General features: G+C 44.9%; 1 protein-coding gene across 1 annotated transcript in view; it reads right to left on the bottom strand.

Moving 5' to 3' along the window:
* Positions 1-12,931, bottom strand: part of PPM1A (protein phosphatase, Mg2+/Mn2+ dependent 1A) — a 159,108-nt gene extending 146,177 nt beyond the window's left edge. The window contains exon 1 of the mRNA XM_073571214.1: positions 12,835-12,931. The gene's annotated coding sequence lies outside the window, so the exon portion shown is untranslated. The remainder of the gene's footprint in view (positions 1-12,834) is intronic.
* Between the last annotated feature and the right edge of the window lie 12,701 nt (positions 12,932-25,632).

Genomic DNA, 25,632 nt, shown 5'->3' on the forward strand with positions numbered 1-25,632 from the left:
TCAAAAATAAAATCCAAAAAAAATCACATTGTATAAATCATATAAATTTATTTGCATTTTGCCGTGAGAAATAAGTATTTGATCCCTCTGGGAAACAAGACTTAATACTTGATGGCAAAACCCTTGTTGGCAAGCATAGCAGTCAAACTTTTTTTGTAGTTGATGATGAGGTTTGCGCACATGTCAGGAGGAATTTTGATCCACTCCTCTTTGCAGATCATTTCTAAATCATTAAGATTTTGAGGCTGTCGCTTGGCAACTCGGAGCTTCAACTCCCTCCATAAGTTTTCTATGGGATTAAGGTCTGGAGCTGGCTAGGCCACTCCATGACCTTAATGTGCTTCTTTTTAGCCACTCCTTTGTTGCATTGGTTTTGTTTTTTGGATCATTGTCTTGCTGGAAGACCCATCCAATGCCCATTTTTAATGTCCTTACGGATGGAAGGAGGTGGTCACTCAGGATTTTACTGTACATGGCTCCATCCATTCTCTCATTGATGCGGTGAAGTTGTTCTGTGCCCTTAGCAGAGGAACACCCCCAAAACAAAATGTTTTGCCCTCCATGCTTGACAGTGGGGATGGTGTTCTTTGGGTCATAGGCAGAATTTCTCTTCCTCCAAACACGGCAAATTGAGTTAATGCCAAAGAGCTACATTTTTGGCTCATCTGACCACTCTGATCACTCACAGAATCATCCAGGTGTTCATTGGTAAACTTCAGACGGGCCTGCTTATGTGCCTTCTTGAGCAGGGGGAGTTTGCGGGCACTGCAGGATTTTAAACCTTTATGGCATAATGTGTTACCAATGGTTTTCCTGATGACTGTGGTCCCAGCTGCCTTGAGATCATTAACAAGTTCCCCCCGTGTAGTTTTAGGCTGCTCTCTCACCTTCCTCATGATCAAGGATACCCCATGAGGTGTAATATTACATGGTGCCCCAGATCGAAGTCGATTGGCAGTCATTTTGTATTTCTTCCATTTTCTTACTATTGCACCTACAGTTGTCTCCTCACCCAGCGTCTTACTTATGGTTTTGCAGCCCATTCCAGCTTTGTGCAGGTCTATGATCTTGTCCCTGACATCCTCATCAAACTCTTTGGTCTTGCTCATGTTGTAGAGGTTAGAGTCTGACTGATTAGAGTCAGACTTACCAGTGGAAAAGCCAAACTTTACGTGCCAGAAATGCAAGCTTGAGTTGGAGGAAAAGTTGCAAAATCTAGAAGAGAGGTTAGCTACATTGAAAATCATTAAGAAAGGTGAAGAGTTAGTAGATAGAGCAGAATTATCTGTTCATGTTACAGAAAGAAAAGGAATTTGAAGTGCACCTGAAGAAACAGAGGAATGTGTCATGCCGCCAGTCACGTCGCTCTAACCTGGGGGCGGGACCTCAGGCCCAACGTCACCTCTTCCGGTGCCGCAGCCGCTCTGGGGGTCCCGTCGGGTGCGCACATGCACTTCTTGTACTTAGTTCCTTGTCTGCACAAGGTTCTTTGTGCGCACGCGCGCACTTCTCTGCTCTGCCTCCGGTCATGTCCTCTCTATGGTATTGGAGGACCTGACCCGGAAGTCCTAGTGCTCATGTGCTATATCATGTTACCTCTTCCTATGGGAGGAGCCTGATTATTGTTGTGCTTCCTGGCTTGGTCTGCTTTGTCCTTGCCTGGTTGTGCGCTGTATTCGGGTCCTCTGCCTTGTGCTCTGTTGTGCCTCCTGGCACATGCTCAGTCCCTGTACTCTGCCTTGTTCTCTGTTGTGCCTCCTGGCACATGTTCAGTCCCTGTACTCTGCCTTGTGTTCTGTTGTGCCTCGTGGCACATGTTCAGTCCCTGTACTCTGCTTTGTGTTCTGTTGTGCCTCCTGGCACATGCTCATTCCCTGTAGTCTGCCTTGTATTCTGTTGTGCCTCCTGGCACATGCTCAGTCCCTGTACTCTGCCTTGTGCTCTGTTGTGCCTCCTGGCTTATGCTGTCCCTGTACTCTGCCTTGTGCTCTGTTGTGCTTCCTGGCACATGCTCTGTCCCTGTACTCTGCCTGTTGTTCTGTTGTGCCTCCTGGCACATGCTCTGCTCCTGCAGTGTGTTCAGTCATGCCTCTCGGCAAACGCTCTGCTCTATGCTCTGTTGTGCCTCCTGGCACACCACTTGCCTAGCCGTGCACGCTCGGTCTAACTCTGTACTCTGACGTGCTCCTTTGCATGTGCCCTGCTTTGCTCACACCTGGGCGTGCTCGTCTGTGCATGCCATACGTGCTCTCGTGTACCCACCTTGCATTATCATGTATCTAGCGTACTCCCATGTACACGCCCTGTACCATCCTGTACCCTGCATGTCCCTGTGTCCATGCTTTGCACGTTCCTGCAGACAAACTCACTCGTGACTCCTGTGAGCCGGCCACCTGGTGCCAGCAGTCGTGGTACCTTAACCCCTTGGGCTTGCCCCTGACACTCCCTGTATAGGGGGTGGTCCTCACTAGGTCAGCTCGCCCGGGGATGGTTGGTGCTACGACCCAGAGGGTCAACTCCAGGAGTCATCACAGAATGGAAGCATGTGACCCAGAGAAGCAGGAGGATCGGAAGGCAGTCAGCACCCATACTGTTCAGGAACCAGTACCAGGCTCTCATGCAGGAGAACAATGAAGAAATACATCAAGATAAGACTTAGCTCTCAAAGAACAACCTAGTACACCCTCAGAGTCCTCCTGGATGGAGAAAGAAAAATGTTGTGAAGAAGAAATGGAGAGTTGTGGTCATGGGGGATTCCCTGATGAGAAGAACAGAGGCCGCTATCTGCAGACTGGATAGAACCTCAAGAGAAATGTGCTGTCTTCCAGTTGCAAAAATTAAAGTTGTGTCTGACAGGATATCAGGACCCTTCAGACCTACAGATGACTACCCATTCCTGCTAATACATGTATGGACAAATGACACCACAAGAAAGGACCGGGAAACCATCTGCAGTGAAAGAAAGTAAAAGAACTGCGAGTGGAGGAGGTGGTCTTCTGATCCATCCTCCCAGTGGATGGCCATGGAACAAGAGGGTGGAATAAGATTCTGCAGGTGAACAACTGGCTATGGTGCTGTCAGCAAGATATTTGGATTTCTGGATCACGGAGCGAATTACCTATACGATGGACTACTTGCTAGAGATGGGTTGCACCTTACAAAGACTGGAAAACATGTACTTGGAGGTCGCCTTGCTACACTCATCAGCAGAGCTTTAAACTACAACAATGTGGGAAGGGAAGCAAAAGGCCAGAAAAAGCCATACACCTGCCAAATACTATTGAAAACTCTGCTATTAGAAGTGGAAAGGAAGAACAAAGACAAAAAAATCTAAATACTAAAAATATTGGAGAAAGAGAAACCAATCACAAACTAAAATGTTTCTATACTAATGCACAAAGCATGGGCAACTAACAAGGAAAATTGGAACTAGTAACGCAGGAAAATAAATATGATGTCATTGGAATCACTGAAACTTGGTGGGACAATGCACATGATTGGAATACAAGACTAGAAGGATTCAACTTATTTGCAAGAAACAGACTTGATAAACGAGGCGGAGGTGTCGCATGGTATGTTAGAAAAGCATATATCTGCACAGAGAGTGAAGCTTCAGAGACTGGGAGTTCTGTGGAAACTGTTTGGGTAAGAATACAAGGAGAGAACAACGGGAAGAAATAGATGAACTCTTTATGCATCAAGTGGCCAATTTCTCCAAAAAATATTGCATAGTGGTCATGGCAGATTTCAACTATCCAGACATTTGTTGGGAATCTCTCTCAGGTAAAACTAAAAGGTCAAGCAATTTTTATCCTCTCTTGCTGACAACTTTATCTTCCAAAAGTTAGGGGAGAAAACAAGGGGATCTGCTACCTTAGATCTAATCCTTATAAACAGGGAGGAAATGGTTGAGGAGGTAAGAGTGGCTGGGACCCTATGAGTTAGCGACCATGCTATTTTGGATAACTAGAAGATGCAGACCTGTGAAGACTCAGATTTAAAAGGTTAGATTTCAGAAAGGCAGATTTTAAGAGACTTAGAAAGATAATCTGAGGGATCCAATGGCTGGACATAATTAAGGGCAAAAATGTCCAGGAAGGATGAGAAATTTTGAAAAATGCGATTCTCAAAGCACAATCGTTAACATTTCCATTAACATTTCCAAAAAGAGGAAAGAATAGGAAGCATTTAAGGAAACCAGGATGGATGAACACAGAATTTAAACACATGCTAAAAAGGAAGAAAGAAATGTTTATCAAATGGAAAGAGGGTGGCATATCTAAAGAAGATTATAATGCAGTCTGCAGAACCTGCAGGGCATGAATCAGATTAGGAAAAGCTGACAATTGAGGCTTGCAAGAGGCGTCAAAACCAATAAAAAAAGGATTTTGGGGATATGTCAAAAGTAAAAGAAAAGTCAAAAGATGCTATAGGATATTTACAGGATGAAAATGATGAAATGGTAAGAAAGGATGTTGAGAAGGCTGAACTTTTAAATTCCTATTTTACATCTGTTTTATCACAGAAAGGAAATGTAACATCAACTGATCTTCACTGTCCTATTAAAGGAATAGAAGAATCCAGGCTGTCTATAAACAGAAAGATAGTAAGGGAATACTTATCTAATATAAATGAATTCAAGCCACCTGGTCCAGATGAATTAAACCCCAGAGTACTGAAGGAGATAGCAGAAGAAATTTTTGAACCACTCGCCATAATCTTTGGAAACTCTAGGAGATCAGGAGAAGTCCCAGAAGACTGGAGAAGAGCAAATGTTGTTCCTATCTTTAAAAAGGGAATGAAGGTGGACCCAGTGAGTCTGACTTCTATACCAGGAAAGATCTTTGAACAAATTATTAAACAATATGTATGTAAGTACCTGGACAAGAATGAAGTGATTAACTAGAGTCAGCATGGGTTTGTGACTAATAAGTTATGTCAGACTAACTTAATTTCCTTCTATGACAGAATCACTGACTGTCTGGATCAGGGAAATGATGTAGATATAGCATATCTTCAGCAAAGCATTTGACAAAGTATCTCACACCATCCTTATTGAAAAAAATGACTAAGTATGGCATGGACAAGGCAACTGTTAGGTAGATTCATAACCGACATAGTAATCGGACCCAAAGAGAAGAATGTCTCAAGTTGGGTACCACAGGGTTCTGTCCTGAGTCCTGTATTGTTCAATATCTGTATCAGTTATTTAGATGAAGGAATTGAGGGTAAACTGATTAAATTTGCTGATGACACAAAGCTAGGAGGGATAGCTAATACTAGAAAAGAGAGAGAATTCCAAAGGATATAAATAAACTGAAGCAGTGGGCAGCAACTAACAGAAGTACTACATCTGGGCAATAAAAATTAAAAAATAATATAAAGAATGGGTGGATTAGGGCTAAATAATAGCACATGTGAAAAATACTTGGGTATACTAATAGATCACAGACTGAACAAGAGTCAACAGTGTGATGCAGCAGCAAAAAAGGCAAATATAATTCTTGGATGTATTAACAGAAGCATACAGTCTAGATCACGTGAAGTCATTATTGCCCTCTACTCCTCTTTGGTCAGACCTCATCTGGAATACTGTGGCCAATTTTGGCCACCACATTTTAAAAAAAAGACGTAAAAAAAACTGGAGCAAGTTCAGAGAAGAGTGACAAGAATGATGACCGGTCTGCAAACCAATGTCCTATGAGGAACAGGACAGGATTTGGGAATGTTTAGCTTGCAAAAAAGAAGACTGAGAAGAGACTTAATAGCTGTCTACAAATATCTCAAGGGGTGTCACATTGTAGAAGAATCGTCTTTATTCTCATTTGCACAAGGAAAGACAACGTAGAACCAATGGGATGAAACTGAATGGGAAGAGACACAGATTAGATATTAGAAAAAACTTTTTGACAGTTAGGGTGATCAATGAGTAGAACAGGCTGCCAGGAGAAGTGGTGAATTCTCCTTCAATGGAAGTCTTAAAAGGGAATCTGTCACCCTTTTTTGGCTTTTTTGGCCCTCAACAGGGCAGAGCAATGCGCCTGCGCCGGAGCCATTTCAGGATGGGAGAAGAGGACGTCATCGCATAAAGAAGGGAGGCGCCGGACCGGACCGCAACACCCATCGGACCGGACCGCCCACCTCGGTGAGTATAATATAATGTGTTTTTCTTCTCTTTCAGGTTACATCGGGGGCTTATCTACAGCATTACAGAATGCTGTAGATAAGCCTCCGATGTCTATGCTGGCAGTTAATAGGGGATAAAAAGGGTGACAGATCCCCTTTAAACAGACATCAGTCTGGGATGATTTAGTGAATCCTACTTTGAGCAGGGGGATGGACCAGATAACCCAGGAGGTCCCTTTCAACTTTACCATTCTATGATTCTATGATTGATTGAGTCTGTGAACAGGAGCCTTTTATAAAGGTGACTATGTAAGACAGATGTCTTTAACCCCTTTGATACAAAGCATGTTTTCAGCTGAATGACCAGGACAATTTTTACAATTCTGACCACTATAACGTTATGAGGTAATAACTCTTTAACGGACCAACAGATCCTGGTGATTCTGAGAATGTTTTCTTGTGACACATTTACTTTATTAGTGGTAAAATGTATTTGGTATAACTTGCGTTTAATTGTGAAAAAAAAAAATGGAAATTTGGCGAAAATTTAGAAAATTTCGCAATTTTCACACTTTTAATGCCCTTAAATCAGTGAGTCACATCACACAAAAAAGTTAATAAATACCATTTCACACATGTATACTTTACATCACCACAATTTTGGAAGCATAATTTTTTTGTTAGGAAGTTGTAAGTGTTAAAAATTGACCTGACCAGTGATTTCTCATTTTTACAACAAAATTTGCAAAACCATTTTTTTTAGGGACCATCTCACACTTTAAGTGACTTTGAGGGGCCTAAATGACAGAAAATACCCAAAAGTGACACCATTCTAAAAACTGCACCCCTCAAGGTACTCAAAACCACATTCAAAAAGTTTATTAACCCTTCAGGTGCTTCACAGGAATTTTTGGAATGTGGAAGGAAAAAATAAACACTTACTTTTCTTTCACAAAAAATTTCCTTTTGACCTAATTTTTTTACTTTCTTAAGGGTAATGGGAGAAATTGCTCCCTAAAATGTGTTGTTTAATTTCTCCTGAGTACGCTGATACCCCATATGTGGGAGAATACTACTGTTTGGCCGCATGGCAGGCCTTCGAAGGGATGGAGCACCATTTGACTTTTTGAATGCAAAATTTGATGGAATAATTAGCGTACGCCATGTCACACTTGAAGAGCCCCTGATGTGCCTAAACAATGGAATCCCCACACAAGTGACACCATTTTGGAAATTAGACCCCTTATGGAACTTATCTAGATGAGTATTGAGCACCTTGAACCCACAGGTGCTTCACAGAAGTTTATAGCGTAGAGCAGTGGGAAAAAAAAAAAAAAAAAAAAAAAAAAAAAATCACATTTTTCCCAAATATATGCTTTTTAGCTCCATATTTTGCATTTTTATAAGAGTAACAGGAGAAATTGCTCCATAAAATTTGTTGTGCGATTTCTCCTGAGTATGCCGATACCCCATATGTGGGGGAATACTACAGTTTGGGAGAACGGCAGGGCTTGGAAGGGAAGGAGCGCTATCTGACTTTTTGAATGCAAAATTTGATAGAATAATTAGCGGACTCTGTTGCGATTTGAAGAGCCCCTGATGTGCCTAAACAGTGGAAAACCCCACAAGGTGCACCATTTTGGAAACTAGACCCCTTTGGGACCTTATCTAGATGTGTATTGAGCACTTTTAACCCCCAGGTTCTTCACAGAAGTTTATAACGTTAAGCCATGAAAATAAAAAAATCACATTCCCCCCAAAAAAAAATTTTTGCTACAAATTTTGTATTTCCACAAGGGCAAAAGGAGAAAATGGACCCCAAAGTTTGTTGTGCAATTTCTCCTGAGTTCACTGATAACCCATATGTGGTCGAAAACTACTTTTGAGGCATGGTGCAAAGCTCAAAAGGAAAGTAGCGCCATATTACAGTGCAGATTTTTCTGCACTTGTTTGAGGGTGCCATGTTACATAGACAGAGCCCCTGAAGTGCCAGAACAGCAGACCCCCCCCCTGTAAGTGACCCCATTTTACCAAATAAACCTCTCAATTAATTAATTTAGTGGTGCAGTGATTATAGTGACACCACAGGTGTGTCGCAAACTTTTATACAATTGGGCAGTGAATAAAAAATAATTTACATTTTTACAACAAAGATTGTGTGTTAGCCTCAAGTTTTACATTTTCACACTGGGAAATGGGTAAAAATGGCACCAGAGTTTTTCCCACAATTTCTGCTGAATCTAGAAATACCCCATACAGTATGTGGCTGTACAGTGCTACTTTGCCATTCTGAGTGACTCGGGAGGAACAGAACGCTATATGCCGCCTGGAGTGCAGATTTTCCTAGACTAGTTTGTGGATTCCATATAAAGAGCCCCTAAGTGCTAGAAAAGCAGAATCCCCCTCAAGTATCCCAATTTTGAAAATTATAACCCTATGGGAATTTATCTGCAGACGTAATGACGATTTTGACTCCATGGGTGTTTTCCAGAAACAGGCAGCAGTAAATATTGCTGAGTGAAAATTGCAAACTGCCGTTGTAGTGTCCAGTATGCTGTAGTGACCAGTACGTTGTAGTGACCAGTACATTATGCCCAGCCCGTGCTTCTGGAGACACGCACCTATAAATTAGGTGGGCTCTCATCACTACAGAATGCCAAACATGTGGGTGCTATATGTGATTTAGGCACACTGGGGCTCAGAAGGGAGGGGGGCATTTGGATTTTGGAACGGAGAATTTGCTGAATTTCTTTTGGTGGGTGAGGAGCTATTTCACTTTACCAGAGCCTTTGTGCTACCCGTAATGTGGAAACCCCTATATTTCCATTAACAGATTACAGATCGGAGTGGAGACTTGCTTTTTTGTGGATTGAGTGAAAGCTTTTATTGGGAACATTTTACATAACATTTGGGATCACAGTTATCCTGCGCTCTACGCTGACCACTTATTTTGGGGTTTCCATCTAAATGTCTGAGTGACATGATGAAACCCCCAAACCCCCGATGGATCCATTCACTATAGTGAGGCAGCAGAGTTACTCTGGACTCCGTCTGGCCTAGGTTACGCGGTTTCCTTCTTTTCAGAAGTGCACAAAACAGTGGTTGACGGCACTTTTATGCAATCCTAAAAAGACGAACTGCCCCGGATCACAGGTGCTATGGCGTCCACAGTGCCTCCATTGGCCTCATTTAAGGGAATTTTCCGCTGGGGTTCTGTCTGAATCATGTATTTCAGAAAATTACACGGTGTAAGAGCGCAGGATAAATGCGCGCCGAGCCTTACTGCGATCTTTGGGAGGAAGAATGAAAAAAAAATCAACAACATGTTAAGAATTGGTTTTATTTATTTTTATGCCATTCTTCGTGCGGTATAAGTGATTAAGCGACTATATTCTTTGGTTTAGTGTGATTACAGCGATACCAGATTTATATCGGGTTTTTATGTTTGGCTGCTGTCACACACTAAAAGACACTTTATATTGTGAAAACTAGTTTTTGTGTCACCATATTTTGAGAGCTATAATTTTTTCATATTTCAGCCGACAGTGTCATGTGAGGGCTTTGGTTTTTTTTGCAGGATGAGCTAACTTATTGGTATCATTTTCGGGCACATGACATTTTTTGATCAGTGCCATGGGCTTTAAACTTCTTGATGACACAGTGCACGGTAGACCCAGGAACATTCAGGTCTTTGGAGATGGACTTGTAGCCTTGAGATTGCTCATGCTTCCTCACAATTTGGTTTCTCAAGTCCTCAGACAGTTCTTTGGTCTTCTTTCTTTTCTCCATGCTCAATGTGATACACACAAGGACACAGGACAGAGGTTGAGTCAACTTCAGGCTATGTGCCCACGTAGCGTTTTATTCCGGACACTAAAAACCGGACTCCTTCCCAGAAATCACGCGTTTTTTTCCGCGCGATTTCACAGCGATTTTCGCGTGCGATATTCAAGCACTTTCCAAGTGATTTGAAGCATCGCTTGGAAAGTGATTGATAGGTTGGTCACACTCGTCAAACATAGTGTTTGATAAGTGTGAGCAGCTTTTTACTATTGAGGCCGCCTATGCGGCCTCAATAGTAAAAGATAGAATGTTAAAATGCTAAAAAAAAAAATTAAAAAAAAATAAAAAAAATCGGGGTATATTAACCTTCCGACGTCCCGCGCTGCCATCCCGGGCCTCAGCGTTCCCAGTAATGAATGCGAGACCTGTGATAACATTGGTGTCGCGTTGCTATAGCGATCTCGCTAGAGTCACGCGAGACTACGTCATTACAGGACCTTGCCGCAAGGCAATACTGGGAACGCTTACGCCGGGAATGCAGCGCGGGACGCCGGATAAATATACCCCGATTTTTTATTCTTTTTTTTTTACAGGGGTATGGTACCCAGGGCCTGGAGGACAGTCTCCTCTCCTCCACACCGTGGGTACCAACCGCACATGAGACGCTTAACTTCGCGCATGGTGGGCATAGCCACATGCGGGAAGTAAGCGATTCTCATGCATTCCTATGGGTGCGGAATTGCGGCAATTCTTTGCGATTCCGCACAAAAGAATGAGCATGCTGCGATTTTTTCCGCGATGCGATTCCGCCGCGTAAAAAAGCGCAGCATGTGCGGAATGCCATAGGAATGCATGGGAGGCGTTCTGTACACGATTTTTAAATGTTTTCGCGCCGAAAATCGCAGCAAAAACGCTTAAAAATTGCTACGTGGGCACACAGCCTTAGTCCATGTCAACTGGCTGCAAGTGTGATTTAGTTATTGCCAACACCTGTTAGGTGCCACAGGTAAGTTATAGGTGCTGTTAATTACACAAATTAGAGAAGCATCACATGATTTTTCGAACAGTGCCAATACTTTTGTCCACCCTCTTTTTTATGTTTGGTGTGGAATTATATCCAATTTGGCTTTAGGACAATTCTTTTTGTGTTTTTTCATTTAAGACAAATTAAATGAAGATAATAATAACAAAGAATTTGTGTTTTCAATCATTTTCAGGAAGAAACTGAGTATTATCTGACAGAATTGCAGGGGTGTCAATACTTTTGGCCACAACTGTACACTATGTCATGTCTTTTTGTGTAATTGCAATATACAGTATTTATTCCTGTACTGCAATACAGTATGCTCCATTCTGGATTAGCAAGCTTGGTAAGAGAGGTAGATGGATGTGTTGAAACTTCAGACAATGCCAGCATGCATGTATGTGTCTGTTTGAACATGTTGATATGGTGACTCACTCATTTATAAATAGACAGAGACATGATGAAATCTGTGAGTGCTTAATAGCAGAGAGGTTGGGAAAGGCAGAAGCATTTCTGTATGTATGTATGCATCAATATTATAAAAGGTTTAGTAATATTTAAGAGGTAGCCAGAGAAGTTAACTTATTGAAACATAAAATACATTCTTAAGCTCAGGATACATAATATGTAAACTGGAAAAAAAAATTAGCTTCTAAAGATGAATATTCATAAATTATACTAATTTTAGCAACCACAAGATAGATAATAATGTGCAATCGGATGCCCTACAATTATACATTTCATTGTACTTTTCAAACAATGTGAAAAACATATAGCCAGCTCACCATTAGGGTATGTGCACACGCTGAGGATTCCGCTGCGTTTCCGCAGTGGTTTTGGCCGCTGCGGACCCGCAGCAGCTTTAGCTGCGGTGTACAGTACCATTCAAATGAATGGTAAAAAAAACCCGCTGTGCTGACGTTACGGAAAAATCCGCGCGGATTTGCTGCGGTTTTGAAACTGCAGAAAGAATTGACATGTCAATTCTTTCTGCGGAATCCGCAGCGGGTTCCTATCTCCACCATTGTGGAGATGGTGAATCCGCAGGACCAAATCGCAGGCAAAACCGCAGATAATCCGCAGGTCTTTTGACCTGCGGATTATCTGCGGTTTTTGCAAAATCCGTGCGGATTAATCCGCAGCGGATTCCGCAGCGTCTGCACACACCCTAAAGGAGTTCCTCTTGATGCAGTAATCGGTGTTCACCTGATGTTTTGCACGGATCCAGGCAGGGAGTATGCCCCAACAAATAGAAATATGAGAAAATTGGGATCCAGCAAAAGGATGAAAGTTCACCAGATTTATAAAAACTTCTTCTTTATTAATCCATAATGTCATAAAAAGTATGAGGAACTCAAATCAATTAGTAGCATTCCAGCAAGGGACTACATGTTTCAGCACTATGTGCCTTCCTCACGGTCCTATTTGAACTGAGCTCCAACACTAGCAATATATCCTCCTTTGTGGAACATATTCAAATGACCCTTAATTAAAAACAGTGGAACAAACCAATTAAAAACACCTGAGTAGATGGTTGAAACTCAGTTCAAAAATGTTGCTAGAAAAATACCTATATTGAACATGTTTTATACATAGACAAATGATATAAACATTTAGTAATGAATCAACAATAATATAGAATAACTGCCACAAAAAGCAACAATATATAAACATATAAGAAAAAATGCATCATGTAGTAGCCATGATCTAAACATCAGAAACAATCACAAAAATAACTCTCAGAAGGTATAATATCATAGAGTAGGTTTAAGATAAAGATATAATCTTTTATAAATTCATATATGAACTCTATCCCTTTTCTTTTCCTCTCCCCTTCCTCTTTTCTTCCTTCTCCCTCTTCAAAAAAAAAAAAATATATTTTTCGTCTCTAATATTCTTACCTAATATTGTGTAATAAGGTCCATTCTACTGTTCAGTCCATCTGGAACTCTAGTCTCTAATAAAAAGATCCACCTACTTTCTCTAGATAAAATTTTACTTTTAAAGTCACCACCCCTATGTGGTTTTATAACCACCTCTATTCCCATAAAGGAAAAACTTTTTAAATCTCCTTTATGCACATTAGCATTTGTCTGATTCGGTTAATTTGCCTATTGCAGGAGCCTCTGCGGTTTCTAAACACTTTGCTAATGTGCATAAAGGAGATTTAAAAAGTTTTTCCTTTAGGGGAATAGAGGTGGTTACAAAACCACATAGGGGTGGTGACTTTAAAAGTAAAATTCTATCTAGGGAAAGTGGGTGGATCTTTTTATTAGAGACTAGAGTTCCAGATGGACTGAACAGTAGAATGGATCTTATTACACAATATTAGGTAAGAATATTAGAGACGAAAAATATATATTTTTTTTTTTGAAGAGGGAGAAGGAAGAAAAGAGGAAGGGGAGAGGAAAAGAAAAGGGATAGAGTTCATATATGAATTTATAAAAGATTATATCTTTATCTTAAACCTACTCTATGATATTATACCTTCTGAGAGTTATTTTTGTGATTGTTTCTGATGTTTAGATCATGCCTACTACATGATGCATTTTTTCATATATGTTTATATATTGTTGCTTTTTGTGGCAGTTATTCTATATTATTGTTGATTCATTACTAAAAGTTTATATCATTTGTCTATGTATAAAACATGTTCAATATAGGTATTTTTCTAGCAACATTTTTGAACTGAGTTTCAACCATCTACTCAGATGTTTTTAATTGGTTTGTTCCACTGTTTTTAATTAAGGGTCATTTGAATATGTTCCACAAAGGAGGATATATTGCTAGTGTTGGAGCTCAGTTCAAATAGGACCGTGAGGAAGGCACATAGTGCTGAAACATGTAGTCCCTTGCTGGAATGCTACTAATTGATTGGAGTTCCTCATACTTTTTATGACACAATGGATTAATAAAGAAGAAGTTTTTATAAATCTGGTGAACTTTCATCCTTTTGCTGGATCCCAATTTTCTCATATTTCTATTTCATTGTACTTATATAGATAGCTGACCTGTCCAGGGGCGTAACTAGAACTGATTGGGCCCCATAGCAAACTTTTAAACGGGGCCCCCTCAAAGACACACCCCTCCAGGAACTACATTTCCCAGAGGTCCATGTGGCAGGCAGCTCTGCAGAGAGCTAATAGACAGCGAGGGCTCAGGGAAGGGGCGGGACTGAACTAGTCTGAAGCAATACACTCTGTGATTGGCTGCAGGCAGGGAGGCGGGCCCAATATATGCTTCGCTCCGCAGAGCAGGCACAGAAATGCAGCGTAGGCTGCAAAATCATAGTGTACATTTTTTTCCGCCGGGGCCCCGGATCCCCTACACCAGTGCTCCCCAACCTTTTTTGCACCAGGGACTGGCTTCAAGCAAGACCATTCTTCCATGGCCCGGCAGGGCGGGGATGGAGGTGTGACAGGGGTGGGGCTTTGGTCATAAGGGGGTGGGGCTATGGACACGGTTGTAGTTTAGCAGTGCATACTTATCATTTATAATGTGACTCAACTCACCTTAGGTTTTGAATGAGTGGGAGCACCTGGCTTGTTTCTCTGTTTCAGTGGGAGCACTGGGCTACTTCTACTGATGACCGCCACTGCTAATGATGATTGGAACCTACAAGGAAATGGAGCATTGAGCACTTAAGAAAAATTGTACTGGAGTACTGTACATGCTGATTATTTTCTAATCATCAGAAAATGTATGTGTGGTTCCCCCCGTCCTGTCCAGCTCTGTGTGGCTTCCCCTGTTGTATGCATGGCTCCCCTGTCCCATCCTTGTATGCATGGCTCTGCTCCCACTCTCCCATCCGGTATACATGGCTCTGCTCCCATCCTCTATACATGGCTCCGCTCCCACCCTCCCATCCTGTATACATGGCTCCGCTCCCACTCTCCCATCCTGTATACATGGCTCTGCTCCCATCCTCCCATCCTTGTATACATGGCTCCGCTCCCACCCTCCCATACTGTATACATGGCTCCGCTCCTACTCTCCAATCATGTATACATGGCTCTGCTCCCACTCTCCCACCCTGTATAGATGGCTCCCCTGTCCCATCCTGTATACATGGCTCTGCTCCCACTCTCCCATCCTGTATACATGGCTCTGCTCCCACTCTCCCATCATGTATACATGGCTCTGCTCCCACTCTCCCATCCTGTATACATGGCTCTGCTCCCACTCTCCCATCCTGTATACATGGCTCTGCTCCCACTCTTCCATCCTGTATACATGTCTCTGCTCCCACTCTCCCATCCTGTATACATGGCTCTGCTCCTAACCTCCCATCCTGTATACATGGCTCCGCTCCCACCCTCCCATTCTGTATACATGGCTGTGCTCCCACCCTCCCATCCCGTATACATGGCTCTGCTCCCACCATCCCATCCCGTATACATGGCTCCCCTGTCCCATCCTGTATGCATGGCTCTGCTCCCACCCTCCCTTCCTTGTATATATGGCTCTGCTCCCACTCTCCCTCCCTTGTATATATGGCTCTGCTCCCACTCTCCCTCCCTTGTATATATGGCTCTGCTCCCACTCTCCCTCCCTTGTATATATGGCTCTGCTCCCACTCTCCCTCCCTTGTATATATGGCTCTGCTCCCACTCTCCCTCCCTTGTATATATGGCTCTGCTCCCACTCTCCCTCCCTTGTATATATGGCTCCGCTTCCACTCTCCCTCCCTTGTATATATGGCTCTGCTCCCACTCTCCCTCCCTTGCATATATGGCTCCGCTTCCACTCTCCCTCCCTTGTATATATGGCTCTGCTCCCACTCTCTGTCCCTTGTATATATGGCTCTGCTCCCACTGTCCCTCCCTTGTATATATGGCTCTGCTCCCACTCTCTGTCCCTTGTATATATGGCTCTGCTCCCACTGTCCCTCCCTTGTATATATGGCTCTGCTCCCACTCTCCCTCCCTTGTATATATGGCTCTGCTCCCACTCTCCCTCCCTTGTATATATGGCTCTGCTCCCACTCTCCCTCCCTTGTATATATGGCTCTGCTCCCACTCTCCCATCCTGTATACATGGCTCTGCTCCCACTCTCCCATCCTGTATACATGGCTCTGCTCCTACTCTCCCATCATGTATACATGGCTCTGCTCCCACCCTCCCATCCTGTATACATGGCTCCCCTGTCCCATCCTGTATGCATGGCTCCCCTGTCCCATCCTGTATGCATGGCTCCCACTCTCCCATCTTGTATACATGGCTCTGCTCCCACTCTCCCTCCCTTGTATATATGGCTCTGCTCCCATTCTCCGTCCCTTGTATATATGGCTCTGCTCCCACTGTCCCTCCCTTGTATATATGGCTCTGCTCCCACTGTCCCTCCCTTGTATATATGGCTCTACGCCCACTCTCCCTCCCTTGTATATATGGCTCTGCTCCCACTCTCCCTCCCTTGCATATATATGGCTCTGCTTCCACTCTCCCGGCCTCCCTTGTATATATGGCTCCGCTCCCACTCTCCCTCCCTTGTATATATGGCTCCGCTCGGCTCCCCTATCCTCCCCCATCATACTTACCCTCACGTCGCTGAACTTCCCTCCCATCGCTGAACTTCCTTCCCTGCATCAGCTTCTTCCTGTGCGGAGGGGTCAAGTGCTACCGCTCATTAAGGTGCATGAATATGGACGCCACGCCTATGGGAGAGGAGTGGCGTCCATATTCATGACCTTAAATGAGCGGTAGACAGCTCAGCTCTGGATGAAGCCGCCGCGCCGACAGGGTACTATGCAGGGTGAGTATCAGTTGCTACACAGCCACCGGCTCCCCTTGTGTCCGCGGACCGGCAAGAGCACTACAACGGCCCGGTGTTGGGCCGCGGATCGGTGGTTGGGGTAATTAAATTGCACTACCGGGTAGCGCCGATCGGAGCCGGGGCCCCGGGCCCCTATATGGGCCGGGCCCCAAAGCAACTGCTTCGGCTGCTACCCCGGTAGTTACGCCCCTGGACCTGTCAGTGTCACAATCATTGTTACAGTGCCCAGTGATTACATTTACATTGAGGAGTTTATACCCTCCATTTTCAGTAGTTGGAAGTCCCAGTAATTATACATGTATCCAGTGATGTAACTAGAGTCAGAAAAAATTGGACCTGAATTCTACCTACATGTTGGTCAGATGAATGGGCCCTTGTAGCATTTTAAATCCTATGAAGACATATGTTTTGCCAACCCACCTATAATGTAATATTGTCACCCTTCCTGGGCCCCTTCCTGTTATAATATTCTCCATCCGGAGCCCCTTCTGGTAATAATGCCACCCATCTTGTGTCCATTACGGTGATAATGTCCTCCATCCTGGGCTCCTTACAGTAATAATTTCCAACATTCTGTTTCCTTTCCAGTAAGACTATCCCCCCATCCTGAGCCCCTTCAAGTAATAATGTCTCCCAACCTGGGCCCCGTGCTGGTATAATGTTCCCCATCCTGGGCCCCTTCCTGGATTAATGTTCTCCATTCTGGTATGATGTCCCTATGCAGTCCCCTTCCAGTAATGATGTCCCCCATCCTGGCCTCTTCCTAGTATAATGTCCCCTGTCCTGGTATAATGTCCTCATCCAGTTCCCTTCCAGTATTAATGTCTCCCATCCTGTTATAGTGTCCACCATCCTGGGCCCCTACCAATAACAATGTCCCCCCATCCTTCTGGACCTCTTCCTGGTCTAATTTCCTCCATCCTCCTCCCTTTCAGTAATATTATCTCCCATCCTCATGTAATGCCCCCTTCAGTAGTATATGTCACCCATCCTGGGCCCCTTCCAGTAATAATATCCACTACCTGGGCCCCTTCCTGATATAATATCCCGCATCCTGGGCTCTTCCTGGTATATTGTCCCCCATCTAGTCCCCTTCCTGTTAGGCGTCGGATTTCTGCGTTTACTCTGCAGGGATCCAGACCCTCACATTCTGCAGTCTCCTGCTGTTTATCTACAGCAGAGGAGATTTCAGAGGAGATTGCCTTGCAGCAAATCTCTCCTGAGGCTGTCTTTCTGTCCGCCTACTGAGCATGCTCATGGGACGATCTCCCATTGGAGATCGGGAGTCATGTGCTCAGGTCCTGCTCCAGATCTTATTGGTCCATCTCAGAGATCTGGAAGCTTGCAGAAGGTCCCGGCTGCTATAAAAGGCGCGCATGGCTGTTCCGCCATGCACTATTATAGTCTTACTTGCTGCTGTGTGTATGAGGACGGATGTATGATTCTGGTAAATGACTCATTATGAAACCCCTTCCCTCTGATATTACGTATGTGGTTAGGGACTGAGCTTAGAATAAGCGCCAGCGCTCCTCTGCTGCAACATCCACAGCTGCTAGCGTACGACATTGCGCTTGCGTCTTTGCCTTGTCGTTTAGCGGCAGTGTCTACGCCGCGCTGCAGTAGCAGCCCTCCTTAGCGTCCGCAGCCGCGACGCCGCACACACAGTAGGTCTAGACGGACGTAGTTCCGCTGTCCCAGGCTACTCCTGTGACCTGATACCGTGTGTGCATTTATACTGTGTACTGTGACTTCAACAGGCTCAGTCTTTTGTATTTGCATTTGATTGGCATCTCTGTGACTTAACAGAGATTACTTTGCGCACCTGGGTGACGTTTAACCCTGTGCGCATTTCCGCCATATTGCTCCTGCCACCACTTAGCAGCGGTTATATCACGGTGGACTCCGAGCGGCGAACGCACTTTATTATTATTTTTATTTAGTGCGTTCCGCCATTCCTAACACTTCCAGTAATAATGTCTCCCCTCATGGGCCCATACTGTAATAAATAGGCCATCATTTCCAGATGAGCATTGATGCAGCTCCCAGAAATACTACCACACAAGATGGAAGGAGAAGAACAATGATCACTGCCAGGGTCAAACTGATCCCCTAGAAAACTCACATTGCCTCTTCTACGCTCTGACACAATGATGGTCCTCTAGTACAAGAGAGACCCACCAGCGATGATGATATGACTCACAACGTACCTACTAGACCTTATCGACATTATGTCCGGTGAATACAATGGTAAGAACAAGGATAATAAGGAACCCCAGTCAGATGCTCTGGTGTAAGCATGAGGAGCAACTGTAGTTTGTAAAATGTGCAAAGTTGATGAATGACAAACACATATAATCCAACTAGACAAGTAAAATGGGCAGTTATAGTGAATGAATAAAAAAAAGTCTTCCTGTAAAAAGGAAGAAAATATAATTACAGTATTGAATAGTATTCCTAGTTGTAGACGCAGGTGATGTGCCTCTAGCAACATAGCAGGAATGCAAACTTAAAGATTTCAAATCTATGAACTAATGCAAGGTCTAACCTTCAAGAATCTGTAGAATTTATTAAAAGTATATCTTCCTTTAAAAAAATATTACTGGTGCACTCTTAATACTTATTTTGTAGCTAGATATACATTGTCAACCTAACCTAGCTAAAATACATACCACAAACATTGTCAAAATTAGTTACAAACTATCAAAAATACATTAAGTACTGGTTTACTTATATATGTAAGAAATTTCTGCATAAATCGATAATATGGGGGGCTGCTGATAAGTCTTTGGCTTTACCCAGAAAGAAACGAGATAGGAAGATGAAACTTTACATTTATTTCACATACTCTCCACTGATGTCAACACACTTCTTACATCAGTATTCCAAGTTCTGTAAGCCTTGCAAAAAGAAGGATTTCGGTTGTGCCTAAAAGCTGGCATCCATAACATCCATGACATCAGAAATGGTGTGAAATTTGGTACCCTTGAGGTGTTTCTTCAGATTTGGAAACAGATGATAGTCGGAGGGATCTACATCTGGTGAATAAGGTGGGTGGTCAACCAGCTGGAAACCCAGCTCTGCCAGTTTTGCCTTGGTCACTTGTGCAGTGTGAGCGGAGGCGTTGAGTTGCAGGAACAAGATTCCTTTGGACAGCTTGCCGTTCCTTTTTGCCTTCACAGCTGCCTTCAATTGGTCCAAAAGTTCAATGCAATACCTTGCATTGATGGTGGAACCCTTTTGAAGGTAGTCCACTAGCAGAATGCCCTCCTTATCCCAGAACACAGACGCCATCACCTTAATGGCTGATTTTTGCACCCTGAACTTCTTTGGACGAGGAGAACCACTGTGCCTCCACTCTTGACTGCTCCTTGGTTTCAGGGTCAGACAAATAAATCCAGGTCTCGTCCATATTCACCAGTCGACCTAGGAAGTTCTTATCAGTCTGGAAATACTGACAAATGGACCGGGTATTTTTCACTCGCATGCTTTTCTGATCTGTTGCCAAACATTTGGGGACCCACTTTGCAGATAGCTTCTTCATGTCCAAATAATCATGGATAATAGATAATTACACAAACATGTTCATGGGAAATCCCCATGATGTGTGCGATTGCTTTAGCCGATTCTCCAGTATGAGGTTGTGTAGAGCATCAACGATCTCTGGAGCAACAACCACTCTAGGTCGTCCTGGACGTTACTCATCGCTGGTGCTTAAGTGACCCGTTTTGAATTTGGCAATCCAGTTCTTAACTGTAGAATATGAAGGGCATTGATTCCCCCAATGTTGGCGACATATCACCATGAATATCCTTTACGCACTTTTCTTGCAGAAACAAGAATTTTATCACTCCTCTGCTCTCATTTGCTGTGAATATCGCATTAGACGCCGCCATTTTCTTTTCCCGTGTGCGTAGAACAATGTTGCCATAAGCTAGCAACAAAATTTTGAAAACATATATTAGACACATAAGGCTTTCATGTGATGTAACATTCATTTCCATAGAAGCAAAAAAAAGATCACAAAGCCAGAGACTTATTAGCAGCCCCTCATACAAGCTAAAATGAGAAAATTTATATCATATTTTGTTAGTGAAATCTGCTTCTTTCTCCACTTAGGAGCCACTTATTTTCCTACCCCTGCATCCTGAGCTCATCAGAAATACAGCTCAAATTTGTCTAGTTCCACAGAAGTCAGACTGCGAGCTCATTTAGAGAACAGATTACAGCTGCCTTTTGAAGTCTATGGAAAAAGAGAAGGGAAAAGTCAGAAGGAGCAGAGAGAGTGCTGTTTCTTTCTTGCAACTTTTTATATCATCCCAGCGTTGTAATCACAGGTACACTGCTGAATACTGTCCCAGTGTGCTATGTATGGAGACATCATAGCAGCTAGTATCCAACCACTAGCTCTGAAACAACTGAAAATTAGAAATAGATAGTGCCTGCAAACTGAGAAACTGGAGAAAAATGTGGAGAATGTGAGAAAAATCAGAAGGAGCAGAGAGAGTGCTGTTTCTTTCTTGCAACTTTTAATATCATCTGTGAGGCAGCGACTGGTGTTTCTCCAGGCCGGATCTTGCAGGTGGCTCATGGCCACAGATTCCAGTTTAGAGAAAAACCCTGCACGAAGGGTTTGGGTGTGTCAATTTGGAGTTTGCAACCTGTAGAGCAGTCGGCTCTGTAGAAGCTCCGTCTGTGTGAGGTAGCACAGAACCAACAAAGCGAATTCTTGGCACCCCACAGCATGATATGGTGGTGCAGTTGCCCTCGGCATCAAGACATTTATGAACTGTCTTGTTTCCCAGCTGCGATCCGGAGGATACCATGTGCTATACACTGCATGAGTATGGACAATTAAACAAGTTTTGCTGTGAACTTTTCCTGTGGTCCCTGTCTGTCACACTGACCCACTGATGGAAAATGCGGGCACTGTGAACTGAGGCATACCCCAAAGCGCGCTGCATGTCGGTTATTAGGCCTGCAATGCTGCATCTCAAGCGGGCTGACAAGATGGAGGAAATACTAAGACAGTTGGTCATCTCTCAAGTGCAACAGCAGAAGCTGCAGGAGTTTCAGCAGCAGAAGCTACAGGAGCAGCAGCAAACCAACAATTTGATTCTGCAACAGATTGCGCCTCTGCGAGAGGCGCCCTCATCAACGACCTTGATCCATTCTGAGGCCCGGTACAAGGTCCGGTCGGCTCTGAGGAAGATGAGTCCTGAGGACAATATGTAGACTTTACTTACAGTGTTCGAGCACACAGCGTAGCGGGAGAGCTTGCCGTTTTCCCAGTGGGCTGATGTGGTGGCCCCCTTCCTGACAGGAGATGCCCAGAAGGCCTACCTGGACCTCAGTCGGGACGATGCCCTGGACTATGGGAAGCTGAAAGGTGAGATCCTTGCCGGACTGGGGGTTAATACTTATGTGCGGGCTCAACGGGTAATCCAGTAGACTTTTGTGGAGTCGCGTCCCGCAGGTCTCAGGCATATGACTTGCTGCAGTTGGTTAAAAAATGGCTCCAGCCTGAGACCTTAAGTCCCTTCCCGATGGTAGAGAGGGTGATGGTCGACCGGCTGGTGAGGGCTCTGCCAGCAACCATACAACATTGGGTGGAACAAGGGAATCCGTGCACTCTGTACCAGGTGATTGGACTGGTGGAACGGTATACAGCCACTTAGGACTTTATACGGGACTCTGTTCCACTTTGGCTGTCACGTAAGGCTCTGCCAGCTCAGGAACCTGGGAAATGTCCACGACCATACACCAGGGCCAATACTGACCCTGCCCGTCCTGAGGGGATATCTCGGAAGGAGAGTGACAACAGACCCGTGTCCCCTAAATTGGCCCTAAAGTCCCCTCAAATCACAGTTATTAAGACTTGGCAAAGCCAAGGGCCCTGACATTTGGTTGTCAACTGCCCCCTAACAGCAGAACCCATGGACTGCGGGTATACGCACCATGTGTCTATGTTTGCCCAGCCAGACTGCACTGCCACTACATACCCTACAGGTACCGAACCCCAGCTGTGCAAGGTACTCGTTAACGAGTACCAGAAGGATGCTCTCTTGGACTCGGGGAGCTTGGTGACTCTGGTACTTGGGTCCCTGGTTGCTGGGGACATTTCCAATGGACGGAAGGTTGGGGTGGTGTGCATACATGTGGAGCTCCGAGAGTACCCGACCGCGGAGGTTACGTTTTTCACCCCGTGTGGAGAGATAAGATGTGGTGAGAGTGGTAAAGACTCTTCCGTATGGGACTGTATTGGGAAGAGACTTACCCCTATTCTGGTCCCTGTGGGAGACCAGGGTTAATCCTCCCAGGGTAAATGGTATTCCAGGCGCAGAACCCGAAGATCCCGAGTCAGGGATACTTGCCAACCTATGGACAGAGGGTAACCCCGATAGGAGTTACTGTACAGGGTTGATAAAATCCGGGATAAAGTGACAGAACAACTGGTAGTGCCCCAATCTTACAGTCGAGCGGTGCTCGACATAGCTCACTCTCGCATGCTGGGAGGGTATTTGGGGGCAAAAAACGCAGGAGTGCATACCGCAGCAGTTTTTTGGCCTGGTGTCTATGCTGAGGTCCATAGGTACTGTGATACGTGTCCGGAGTGCCATTTAACCTCACCCACCACGAACTACAGGAGTCCACTGGTGCCTCTGCCCATTATAAAGGTACCTTTTGAGTGGATTGCAATGGATCTGGTAGCGATGATAGTAAAATCCACCCGGGGCCACCAACAGATATTCGTAGTCGTAGACTACGCCAACTGGTACATGAAGGCCATCCCGCTTCGGCAAACCTCGGCTAAGCTTATCGCCCGAAAATTGTTTGCCATATTCTGTCACCTTGCCTACCAAAGGAGATCCTCACTGATCAGGGGACTCTTTTTATGTCCAGGCTCCTGAAGATAAAACAGTTGCGCATGTCAGTGTACCACACTCAGACTGACAGATTAGTTGAGCGCTTCAACAAAAGCCTCAAATCCATGTTGAAGAAGATAGTGCCCAAGGATGGAAGGGATTGGGACATGATGTTGCCCTGCTTGATGTTTGCCATTTGCGAGATACCGCAGGTTTCCCACGGGATTTTCTCCCTTTGAGCTACTGTATGGTAGACATCCTAGGGGTCTGTTGGACGTAGCCAAAGAGACGTGGGAGCAGGAACCTACGCCGCATAAGTGTCGTTGAGCACGTGGCCAATATACAGGACCAAATTGCAGCGGTCATTCCTATTGTAAAAGAGTATTTGATGGGTGCTCAGGCAGCGCAAGGCCGCGAATATAACAAAAAGGCCACAGCCTGTTCCTTTAAAGCAGGAGATCAGGTGTTGGTTTTGGTACCCACCACTGAAAGCAAGCTTATGGCCAAGTGGCAAGGGCCATATGAAGTTCAGAAAAAGTGGGGGATGTAAACTACCGAGTTTACCAGCCTGAGAAAAGGAAACCCAAACAGTTATATCACGTAAATTTGTTAAAAGCGTGCGAGGACTGAGAGTGTATGCTTACGGAAGTGACTCCCGATGTGCCATTTGGAGACCCTACAATGTTGGTCCAGACGGTGTCACGTCGCTGCCAGACTCAGGGCCTGCTGTTCCGGCTTCGGCCACTAGGAGGCACCGGACTGGTATCTCGCCGCCAGACTCAGGGCCTGCTGTTCCGGCTTTGGCCACTAGGAGGCGCCGGACTGACACGTCACCGCCAGACTCGGGGCCTGCGGTTCCGGTCTCGGCCACTAGGAGGCGCCGGACCGTCACGTCGCCGTCGGACTCAGGGACGGCTGTTCCTGCCTCAGCCACTGGGAGGCGCCGTGGTTCGCTCCAGGGTGAGGGTGGTGACAGAGAAGAGGCTCCTGCGCAGGCATCTGGTGGGTGCTGGCTCCGCCCTTCTGTCAGTCATGTAGGGCTTACTGCATCTCCATCTGGCCTGGTCCTGGGGGCGGTCCTAATTACATCATCAGTCCAGGAACCTGTGAGGAAGGACCTGATCCCTCAAATACCTTGGGACTGGTCTTGCAAGCCGCTGGATATATTCTTGGTTCCCCTGCGTGCTACTTTGTAATTTGCTATAGAGAAAACTCTGACCTCAGCCTGGATTTCTGACAATTCTATTGCCTGCCATTTTTATACCTCCGCCTCTCTTACGATTTTTTGACGCTGACCTTCACTTGGATTCCTGACTCTCCTTCTGCCTGCTGATTGTGTACCTTGCTGCCCTCCTGGTTTTACTGACCCTGGCCTGGACTTTTGACTCTCCTTCTGTCTGCTGATTTCGTGCCTCTGCTGCCCTCCGGCCTCCGACCTTGATTACGGGTTTTAGTTTTGACCCCTTGGTGGCCGTCCTGCTCTGGTCCACTGCTAATCTAGACAGCTACCCCCTGGGCCTTGCTACAATTCCAGATCCCTGTATAGGGGTTAAGGGTCTCAGGGTTACTCAGGGTGCAGTCCCCACTACAGCCCAGATTCGCAGACGGCCGTCACAGACGAAATCCAAGGGAGAGGTAAAAATAGGAGACACCCTCTCGAAACAACAGCTGCAAGAGGTGCGGAAAATGGTACAGGAGAATATGGATGTATTCACGGGATTACCCGGTTGTACCTCTGTACAGCATGACATTGTCACCGAGCCTCACGTAAGGGTGTGAATGAAACCGTACCATGTATCCAAGGCCCAGAGACAAGCCACTGTAAGTGAGGTAAAACAAATGCTCCAACTGGGAGTAATCGAGGAATCCTGGAGAGATTGGGCTAGCCCAATTGTACTAATCCCAAAGCCAGACGGATTGTTACGATTTTGTAATGACTTCCGTAAACTAAATGAGGTGTCAAAGTTCGACCTGTACCCAATGCTGGATGAACTGATCGAATGAGTGGGTCAGGCCCAGTACTTTACCACGCTCAGTCTGACCAAGGGTTATTGGCAGGTGCC

The sequence above is a fragment of the Dendrobates tinctorius genome, unplaced genomic scaffold (assembly GCF_039654945.1).
Source record: "Dendrobates tinctorius isolate UK_male_01 unplaced genomic scaffold, ASM3965494v1 ptg000006l, whole genome shotgun sequence".
NCBI lineage: Eukaryota > Metazoa > Chordata > Amphibia > Anura > Dendrobatidae > Dendrobates > Dendrobates tinctorius.